The sequence below is a fragment of the Chrysochloris asiatica genome, unplaced genomic scaffold, assembly GCF_000296735.1.
Source record: "Chrysochloris asiatica unplaced genomic scaffold, ChrAsi1.0 scaffold00116, whole genome shotgun sequence".
NCBI classification, from domain to species: Eukaryota; Metazoa; Chordata; class Mammalia; order Afrosoricida; family Chrysochloridae; genus Chrysochloris; species Chrysochloris asiatica.
This window is the reverse complement of record NW_006408634.1, coordinates 307,988-318,955: the sequence shown is the minus strand read 5'-3', so window position 1 is coordinate 318,955 and position 10,968 is coordinate 307,988.

Sequence of the window (10,968 nt, the reverse complement as noted above, 5' to 3'; positions counted from 1 at the left end):
AGAGCCTCTTGATACAGTGAGTCGTCTCCTGTCAGCGGCTCTCTAGCCTTACCACAGTTCTCTCCTCTTTCACACCCCAAAGCTGACCACCTCAGCAATTCCTTCTGAAAGGTGTATTTGAAGACCGATGACTTCTATAACTCCAATGGGCATTTCTCTGCTTTTTTTCCACCTGGTGAGGTCAAGTCAATGAGTATAGATGCCTTTTAATTTTGTTGAAAAAGGGTATTTGCAAAGAATAAGTCGTTAGTCTTGAAAAATTCTATCATGTGATCTCTAGCACCATTTCTATCACCAAGGCCATATTTTCCAACTACTGATCCTTCCTCTCTGCTTCCTACTCTCACATTCCAATCACCAATAATTATCAATGCAGCGTGACTGCATATGTCATCAATTTCAGACCGAAGAAGCTGATAGTATTCTTCAGTCTGAAACCTGAAAATGGCCTGCGATAGTCATCCTCACTGGCTTTAGTGGCTGATGCGTAAATGTGACCAATAGTGGTATTAACTGGTCTTCCTTGTAGGTGTATGGCTACAATCCTCTCACAGACATCATTGTACTTCAAATAGACCTTGAAACGTTCTTTTTCATGAATGTACCATCATTTCTCTTCAATTTAACATTCCCAGCATAGTAAACCATGATTGACAGATTCAAAATGGCCAATACCAGTTCATTTTAGCTCACTAATGTTTAAGATATTGATTTTTATGTTTCATTTACTTTTTTAACAGCTTCCAATTTTCCTAGATTCACACTTTGTAAATTCCATTGCTGATTATTAATGGATATTTGCAGCTGTTTTTCTTCATTTTCAGTCCTGCCCTATATGCAAATGAAGCTCCCAAAAGCTTTGCTCTATCCATGTCACTGTGAACAACTCTACTTGAGGAGGCAGTTCTAATACACGAGGACTTTTAAGTGTCTTCCACTCTGAATGATTCACTTTCCAGCACCGTATCTGATAATGTTCCACTGCTATTCATAAGGACTGTTTGCCAGAGCTGTAAAAATCCCTGCCTGTCTCGGAGGGGGTGGGGGGGGGGCATGGACATTCAGGTCTGCCCCGCCACCAGTGAGCCCCCTTCATAAAGTCCTGTATTACCACCCTAAATGTTTTCTAAATGAAACATTCTATGATGATTACAGGATGGGTGGGGAGTGGGAAGCGGGAAGGAGGGAGAAAGTAAAGTGACTAGAAGTAAATACTGTTAACTGATGGTACATGGAAGGGATTGCAATCATTGTAATGACACAAAGTGTATAATTTGTTGAATGTGCAACTGATGATCTATTCTGTAAACCTCTACTCAAGTCACAATAAAAAAGCTGAAAATTAAGAAAAGACTCGGGGTTCCTGGGTGAGACCCTCCTAGGCTCAGTGGAAGCTTGATGTCGAGACACATGTGGCTCTCCAAGGAGTACTGGGCTCAGAGCTGTTGCAACTGGACAAGGACCTTCCTCCAGAGCTGACAGAAAGAGCCAGCCTTCCGCTAAACTTCGGGAGAAGAAATTTCAGTTTGTCAAAGCCCCCCACTCGTGGTATTTCTGTTAGAGCAGCACTAGATAACTCAGACCCGGTGACGCGCCAGGAAGGCGAGCACACACATTCCTATCTAAGAGGCTTCTGGCCATCTTCCCTCTTTAGAAGTAAAGCATTCAGAAGTCAAGTCACAACAGGCTAATCCAAATACCTTTCTTATCTAGAAAATACCAGGCTAGTCATCCATGTTTTTCCTTTCTCTTCTTTTCCCAGCCAGAATCTCTTAAATTTGAAGTGGTATTCATTTATTCAACCACCCAACAGATAGGTAATGAATGTCAACTGCAGCCAAATGTTGTTGTTGGTGGTGGTGGTTGTTATGCAGTCAATCCTGACTCCTGGTGACCCCACATGTGGCACACATTGGAACTGAGGGACAGGAGGGTGTCCTGGCTGGCCTCTTCACAGAAGCAGATTATCAGGTCTTCTCTTCCACGGCACAACTGGGTGAGTCCGAATCACCGACTGCTCAGCAGGCCATGGCAAACCATTTGTCCCACCTGAAACCTTGCCCCGATACCAGATATGCAGTCTAGACAAAGGAGTTCAATGGTGGAGCCCAACAAATGGTCCCACTGCAGGGGGACAAGCTTTGGCACGGTCAAGTACGGCTACGTTCTTGCTGCAAGCTCACTTCCACTTGCCAAAGTCACTCTTCTGTAACCCCTGCTGGGGTAGGCTTAGAGATCCAGGGCCCTGGCACTGAGCCATGTTTGTTTGCCAGAGCTATAAAAACCCCTGCCTGTCTCGGTCTCAGGTCTGCCCCGTCACCAGTGAGCCCCCTTCATAAAGTCCTGTATTACCACCCTCGCTAGAGCTGGTCTCTCAGTCCCTCTGTCTTTAGAAGCAGACTCAGGGTTACTGGTCCATGCCCAGACACACTAAACAGTATGAAATTAAAAGCAGCAGATGTGGATAAAAGATATGCCATGCTATGCACGTGTATAGTGGGGGAGTGTGACCTGGTCCAAGTGGTGAGGAAGAACATCCCAGGCGTGCTAACTACACATGCGAGATTATGAGGAGAAAGAAACAAGTTGTTAGAATACAAATGGTACACAGCAAGACTAGCGAAGTACTGATCCGGCAGAGCCTGCAGACTGGAGGCTTCCAACAACCACAAGCTTCGAGCAAACCTCAGGAATTTCTCCCAGGTAAGAGCCACACACAAAGCTCACCCAGATCCCCAAGCACTGAAAACTGCATGAATTTGACACATACTCACATGTAAACAGCCCATGAGTATACCAGAATGGTTAAGTACCGTAGAGTCGGTTCTGACTCATAGCGACCCTGTACAGGGTTTCCAAGGCTGTAAATCTTTATGGGAGCAGAATGCCTCATCTTTCTCCCGTGGAGCGGCTGGTAGTTTCGAACTGCCTACCTTGAAGTTAGCAGCCCGATTCGTAACCACTACGCTATGGTAGGGGGAGGTGAATTGAATTCCACAATGGCGACCATCAGGACAAGAAACAAAGCTATTCCTCTACGGTTGGTTTTGCCAAAGTCCCACCATGAGAGAAAGCCAAGGAAAGACAATGGGGAAAAGATCATCAGTGAGATGCAGACAGGCTATGCATCAGACATTGAGGGAACTGCAAGTAACCCTATGAAGCAAAAGACAAACTGCGAACTGAGACAACTGGCTCAAACCACACACACACACACACACACACACACACACAACTGCATCCGAAAGCAGACAAACAGCTGAGGTAAGAGATATCGATTTTATCAATTCCAACAATGACCAGAGTCCTGGGATGGCTGTGCGGGTTAATGCGCTGGACTACAAGGTCGGTTTGAACGGGAAGGTCTGTGGTTCAAGCTCACCAGCTCCTGACTGCAGACCCTTTCTCCTTTTTGAGTTTTGAACTATACAAATCTATCAACACATTAAAAATCCCGAACTCATAGCAACTCTACAGGGCAGAGTAGCGCTGAGCCCTAAGGAATTCCAAAGTTATCATCTTTACAGAAGCATACTGCCACCTTTCTCCCTTGGAACGGCCGATGGGTTTGAACCACCAACCTTCTGTTAACAGCCAAGTGCTTACACACTGTTCCACCAGGGTTCCTTATAAATATATTACTGAACATTAAAGCAAAAACACTAATCTTAAGCATGATTTTAAAGTTGTTGTTGTTGTTAGGTGCCATTGAGTTGGTACCGATTCATACAGACCTTATGCACAATGGAACGAAACACTGCCCGATCCTGGGCCAACCTCACTACTGTTGTCACGCTTGAGTCCATTGATGCTGCCACTTTGCCAACCCATCTCGCTGGGGGTCTTCCTCTTTTTCTCTGACCCTCCACCTTACCAAATATGATGTCCTTCTCCAGCGACTGGTCCCTCCTGACAATATGTCCAAAGTATGATTTTAAAGTACTAAATGTTAAAAAAAGAAAAAGAAAAACATTGAATAAAAAGGACCGTTTTTCATGGAAAATAAAAATGACCCAAACCAAGTACTACAGGGGAGAAAAAAGAAAAAAGTTAGGAAGGGTCTTTTTTCGAAACAGGATCCCTGTGTATAGAAACGATCGAGTTCATTTCACTAACTTATTCAACCCCATGGGAACCAGAACATACCCGCAGTCAAAAAGTACTGCTACAAAAATCACACAATTCAACAAAAATATCCAATGTGGAATTACTCTTTCTCAACATCTCCTCCAGAGAGGGGTATACATGCCTGAAGGTGATGCCTCCACCTCTCTTAGCCCTTCCCTGGGAGTCCTGGTGTGGCGCTGTAGGGTAAAGACTGGAATGCTAACCACAAGGTCAGTGGTTCAAACCCAGCAGCCACTCCTCAGAAACCCTATTCAAGGTCGCTGTGAGTCAGAACTGACTCGACAACACTTAACAACAACTGCAGCAACCCCCTGTTTCCTGAAGAATTCTGCATTCTTGCATTTGTTGTTATGTGCTATGGAGTCGGTGCTGACCCATAGCGACCCTGGACAGGGTTTCTGACGCTGTAAATCTTTACGGGAGCAGAAAGCTTCATCTTTCTCCCGTGGAACAGCTGGTAGTTTCGAACAGCTAACCTTACGGTTTGCAGCCCGATTCGTAACCACTACGCTACCAGAGCTTCTTGCATTTACACCATGTCAAAACAGTGGTTTGGGCATCCTCAAGAGACTCAAATTGGGTTCCTTTTCACTGTCCCTTGGGTTTGGGGACATTGTCTGATGGGCCAACACGAGGGCTAGAAGGGTAGATGGGGTAAGGTTTTCCAATAGAATCCTCCTAGGAGAGCCCTTGCTACCCTCCAAGAATGAGCAAGAACATTGTAGTGATGAAAAAGAATTTCTGGCCTTTTTCTCACCAATGTAGTTTTCATCTTTCTAAAAGCTTCTTCTTGATGAGGCTGTGATCATTGTGTGATCATAGTATGATCACTGTATGATCATAGTATGATCATTGTGTGTCCTGTGAGAAAATCTATCAAGATGACAAAACCAGCATCACCATGAGCTGACCCCTTACCTTAAACTGAACCGACCCTGCAAGTTCCCTCAGAAGCCACTGTTTGGATTGGATCATGTTTTGTTTTGTTTTTTATATGCTCCCTACGGAGCCTAAAAGTGACCGGGAGAAGCTGTCTGTAGCCATCCACTGACTGTAGAGATGTGTTTCAACCCTTCTCTTTGGAATAAACCTGTGCAGGTGTGAACTGAAACCCTAGTAGCAATACTTTTTGACTCCCCCTCTCAAAAGCCAGCACTGCCTCTATGCTGGAGACTGCAGCAAGCATTACACACACGTTTGCAGCACATCCTCACAGTACCCATGAGAGAGACACCTTCAGCACCTCTACTTTACACAGAAGGAAACTGAGGTTTGCCCAACTAGGAAGCAATTCTAGAGGCCAGCTTCTTGAACCACGATGCTAACTAACTCTACACCAATACTTGGAGAAATGCTTTCTCGGAGACGTGCATTATTTTGTAGGGAAACAAATTGCTTAGAACTGTTAGGTTGGCAGTGCCCTTCCAATGGCCAGGGAACAAATTCTTCTTAGTCTGCACCAGCTGTCCCAGGTTATTACAGACAGACAGTCTGCCAAAGCGCTTTACTCAATGAGAAGGGAAGCTTTCATGTCAGGAACCAGTTTCTCACAGTGACCACGGCTTACAGGTGGAGCCAGGGTCTGCAGCACACTGGCTCCATGCCAGGCACTGGGTTACACACGTCCAATGCCCAGGGCGCTGCTCGGGAAAAACCTCCAGGCAGTTCCTCACAAAGCTAAACCCAGAGCTCCCATCTGATGCAGGAGCTCCACTCCTAATTATTAGACCCAAGAGATATAGAAACAGACGTCCACATAAACTTGTCCGTGAGTATTCCCAGGGGATATTGTGAGTTCTGTGAGTCACAGGAAAGTGGAGGTTTCCCGCTGCATAGGAGAGCTATGCTTACACTGGACTGTGGTCTATTAAGTGACAACATTTGAAATACTGTGACCCGAACCGAGATGTGGCACAGGGACAGGAAGCGAGTACATGCTGCTTCACAAATGCCTCAATGCACGCTGTCAACAGCCTTCAGTGAAAACACACACCAACCTCTCTATGGAGCACACTCAAGTGAGACGCAAGAAAGCAGGGTACACCTGTATTCACCAGAGTCAAAAATGAAACCAAATAATTGGATAAATAAAACAGAGTCTATTCATACTCCAAAATCCAAGCCAAATCTTTTGCTGTTGAGTTGATTCCAACTCGCAGCAATCCTATAGGGTTGAACTGCCCCGATAGGGTTTCCAAGTCCATAATCTTTATGGCAGCAAACCCCACATCTTTCTCCCGTGAAGTGGCTGGTGAGTTTGCACTGCCAACCTTTCACTGAGTGCTTACCTATTATGCCACCAGGGCTCCTTATAACAGAGTGCTACTTGACACTAAAGTACTGATACATGCTACACCATGAACCTTGAGAACACGGAGGCACAAAACCCATGGCATGCCTTCATGTATGTGAAGTGTGCAGAGAGACAGCAGCTTAGTGACTGGGCCTGGAAGTGCAGTCACAGGGAAATGAAAAGATCCTGGTACTGGGTACAGGGCGTCCAAATGGGAGAAGACAAAGATGGTAGGAACGGTTACACAACTCCGGGACCATACGGAAAACCACGGAACTACAGATGCACTTCAAATGGGTGACGTGTACAGTACATGAATCATAGCTCAATAAGGCAATTATTACTGAAAAAAGATGTGGGCCAATTCTCCCAACAACCTTAATGAGGCTGGAATTAATACCGATGCTTTCTAATGGAGAAGTTGTATAGATTCACTGAGGGTAGAGGGTCCAGGAACTATAGAAGACCCTCAGTGAAATGGACTGACCCAGAGCCTACAACCATCAGCTCACAGCAACCAATGTGAGGAGGACGTGGGACCTGGCAGGGTCACTGAGAGGCACAACCAACAAGACGGCACCTAACAACAGGCTAGATGGGAAAGCAGTAGCTCTGACAGGAAGGTCCGAGCGGGACTCAAAGCTGGTCTTCCTGACTATGGACAGTGTGGTGCTGTGGAAAAAAGCACCGCAAGGTTGCCGGTTCAAACTCAGCAGCCGCTCCTTGGAAACCCTACAGGGTCACTATGAGTCAGAAGAGACTCTAAGGCACTCAACAACAACAACAACAACAGCCCAATCCTATTCACTGAAAATCTTCAAGACAGCCCCTTTCAGGAGGAAACCATAAACTGATGATTAATAGGTTCAAGAGGACACCCACCTAAGAACAGGTAACTCCTATAATCCTATGAAGCATCCCAAAGCTATGAGAAGAGGGCACGCTGCCCGATGGGCCCACTGCGGTCTAGGCAGTCCTGACGTAGAGAACAGAATGGTCCCATGGGGCTTTTGAGGCTATTCCTCTCGACTGCTGGTGTGCTGTGGTAGGAGCAGCACTGGACTTCAAACCACAAGATCTGTAAACCTACCACTGGCTGCTCCTCGGAAACCCAGGGTCGCTATGAGTCAGAATAGGCTAGACGAGCACTTAACAACAGTCTTTACAAACGCAGACTGCCTCATCTTTCCCCCTGGAGGTGGGTTTGAACTGCCTATCCTTGGGTTAGCTGCCCAATGCTGAGGGCTCCTGATTAAGAACCTAGCAACTGGCTTTAAATCTTAAATAGGTCTTAAGAGTGTGCCCTGGAAGATAATAAAAATAGCTATGGCGCTGTGTTAATGCGCTGGACTGCAAGGTTGGTCATGCAAGCTCCCCAGTCACCCCTCAGAAACCCTATACAGGGCCACTATGGGTTGGAACCAACTTGACGGCACTTAACAACAGCGACAACATCACTGATTAAATTTTTACAATGGGCAGGCTTTGGCACCAAGCACTTTCCCAGTATCACTGTACTGAATCCTCGCCACAACACTATTTAATACATGCTGTGATTACGCAGACTTCACAGTTGAGAAGCCCGTGTCTTGTCCCAGGTTACATGCTAATCAGTGGCAAAACCAGGAGCAAATCCAAGTCTGTCCACTAGGTACCTTTCTAGGCTATTAAATCAGAAAGTCATAATGAAATGGATCATTCTGGAAAAGGAAGACAGATCATTTAAAAACTTGGCCGCTAACTAGCAAGGGAGCACTTTCCTCCTGAAGTGTTCTAGGCCACTTATGGTCCACTTTCTTCACACTTCCAAGGAACAAGTAATTCCTCTGCTTTAGTAAAGTGGATCGTTTCAGAGAAAAGAGCTCAAAGTCTTTCCTTCTAACAACACAGCACTGAGATTTTCAACACAAATACGCCTTATTTTAAAAAAAATAATAACCGAACCCTGAAACCCACTGTCGTTGAGCTGATTCCAACTCACAGAGACCGTACAGGACAGAGGAGGAAGAACCGTCCCGTAGGGTTTCCAGAGCTGTGCATCTTCACAGAAGCAGCCTGCCATACACATGGTTCTCTGTGGAGCAGCTGGTGGGGCTGACCTACAGTTAGCAGGCCAACACTGAAGCCACCGTGCACCAGGGTTTCCGAAACAACAGCAGTGGCTAACGGTCCCTGGAATTTCTTTATGAGAAGTGTCCGAGACAGGTACTGTTAACATCTCTAGCTTACAGAAGACGAAAGAACAGCCCAAGTGAGGCTGGGTGGCTTGCCCAAAGTCATAGGGATGTGCCTGTACAACAGTCAGGATGTCAAGCAAGGCCTGCGAGCTCCCTGCTAACACTGACCTTCGATTTCACTGCCTCTCAGAAACACGTGAGTTGACTGTGTTCCCCGCACGGTGAATGACACGTTTTGTAGATTATCTCAGCCAAGGACACAGGTATGCTGACTGCTCATTACAGGACCAAGGACATGCGCCTCAGAGCGATGCCAGTAACACAAGCTGTTACTAGTCTGCAGAGCCGCACTGACCCCAGAGGGCTTCCCCGGTCACTAGGCCATGACATTCTATGGGGAGAAACCACAGCCAAGTCGTCATGCCACCTGTGTTTGCACGACCCACAATACAACATACCAAATTCTGAGTCGTAGCAACCCTATATAGGAGTTCCATGACTGTGTAAATCTTTACCGGAGCAGAGAGCCTCATCTTTCTCCCAGTGAGGAGCTGGTGGGTTTGAACCACCAAACACACAGTTAGCAGTCTAACCCACTGCGTCACCAGAGCTCCTTAAACACAATATGGCTGAGTTAAAAAATGGTCCAATGGTTGAAAAATATTTTGTAACAGGTGAAAATGATATGAAATTCAAATTTCAATGTTCATAAATAGTTTTATTGGACATAAACAAAACAAAAACCACTCAGTGCCAGTGACTAATTCTGATTCACAGTGACCCTACTGGACAGAGCAGAACTGCTCCATGGTTAAGTGCTATCGAGCTGGTTCATACTCATAGTGACCTTTGTACAGGGTTTCTAAGGAACAACTGGTGGGTTTGAACCACCAAACACACAGCAGCCCAGCGCTTGTCCTACAGCACCACACCAGTATGCCATACGGAACTGTATCTCCATGGATCCAAGAGCCTCATCTTTCTCCTACTGGCACTGCTGATAGGTTCAAACTGTTGACCTGGCAGTTAGCAGCGTAATGCTTAACCCACTGCACCACCACAGCCATGCCCATTTGCTACTTTCACACCACACAGCAGAGCTGAGTCATTTCAGCAGAAACTGTATGTCTAGCAAAGTCCAAAGTGTTACTTTATAGTAAAGGGTTGCCAACCCTTTTCACAGTATTACATTTCAAACGCTCGTGAAATGGAGGGAGGTACACACAAAACACCTTCCAGATACAGAAAACACATGGCTTTAAATGGTGCCTGGACGAAGGAGAAATGGAACCTTCCTCCCAACTTTCAAGGAATAAATAATTGCTCTGTTTCGTAAAGCGTTCCAAGGCCTAGAAACCAGTGGAGGGCTTCCCAGTTTGTTTGAATGAACTGGTTCACAGAAGCTGACAGTCCGTAAGTAAGCTGTCTTAGTTGGAAAGGACCATGACTAATGGACACAGCTGCAGCTGACAGAGATGGAACGCTCCCTGGGTGCCGAGATCTGTGCTGCTGAAAGACCTGTATTTAGTCCTCCTGGCTTCCAGGGAAGGTAGGGACCATTGGTATCCATTTCTGTGCTTGAAACTGGGCCTCAAGAGGTTAAGCAAATTACCCAAGGCTCCACATCCACAGCTGGTTAAAAGCTCAGGACCCTTGACACCACAGCATTTTGTTTTAATCTTAGAAACTGCAAAGACTAAGGAAATATACAACTTCCTGGAAAATATAAAGTACCAAAATAATTTATTTAGGGACATAGAATTAGTTGCCTTCCAACTCCCATGAAACAAATAATTTTTATGTGCCAGAAATTGATCTTAAACATAAAAATAGGCTTCCCAGTCAATTCTTACACCCTAGTCCTGTGGGTTACAAGGGATGAGAAGCAGTAACCCCTGGGAAAACTGGGGTCCAGGCATATCTGAATTGGGCAACTTCCGACCTAAATCATAGGCTCTCTCATTCTTTTTAATCCATCACCCTTGTCTTAGTGGAAGACACTACACTGATATTCTGTTAAAAATTAAACATTGTATTGAAGGAATAGAATTATTTTGAGATGGGAAACCATTACAGACATCCATACAAGATGTGTAGTGGTCCGAACTGAAGGGAGACGGGGCTGAGTGCTCACAGGCACTGAGAACATGTAGAGAAGGAAGGGCAAAATTTACAGAGGATTTGTAAAAGTACACTCTTAAAATGCTATTAGTAAGCTCCTTTGGTGCATTCTGAGGTTGGTTGTTACACCTTGAGTTGTTGAAACATTTTGGCAGGTGCTAATTTTTTTTACAATTCGTCTGTCTCCTTATTTCAATAACTCAAGTCTTGACCTTAGCTATAATTTATATTTTAAAAAAATAGTGAAAA